Genomic DNA, 391 nt, shown 5'->3' on the forward strand with positions numbered 1-391 from the left:
GCACGCACGCACACCTCTGCGTAGTCTGGCTTTCTCCTGTCTTGTTTTGCCAGACCTAAACTCACCTTTTTCCTCGGTTTAACCATTTTTGCTGTAAAAGACTTTGTGACTGCTTACAAGAGCGAGGGGGGAAATAGAACGAGTAGAAAATGCGTTGGAATAAAATATTAATTGGCAACTTTAGCACGGGCCAAAAATGCGTTCGGATAAACTTAATTGGCATCTAGAACACGGGGCGAAAATGCCTACGAATAAACTCTGATTGGCAACTGTAGCACGCGGCACCGGGGGGGGGGGGAGGTGATTGCTCGTGAATTGTGATGGAGAAGTTGAGTGTGAACTGGATGCTCGTGGCGCGCGCGTGCACGTCGCTCCGCTCTCCGTGTCCGTT

Source organism: Penaeus monodon, chromosome 34 (genome assembly GCF_015228065.2).
Source record: "Penaeus monodon isolate SGIC_2016 chromosome 34, NSTDA_Pmon_1, whole genome shotgun sequence".
NCBI classification, from domain to species: Eukaryota; Metazoa; Arthropoda; class Malacostraca; order Decapoda; family Penaeidae; genus Penaeus; species Penaeus monodon.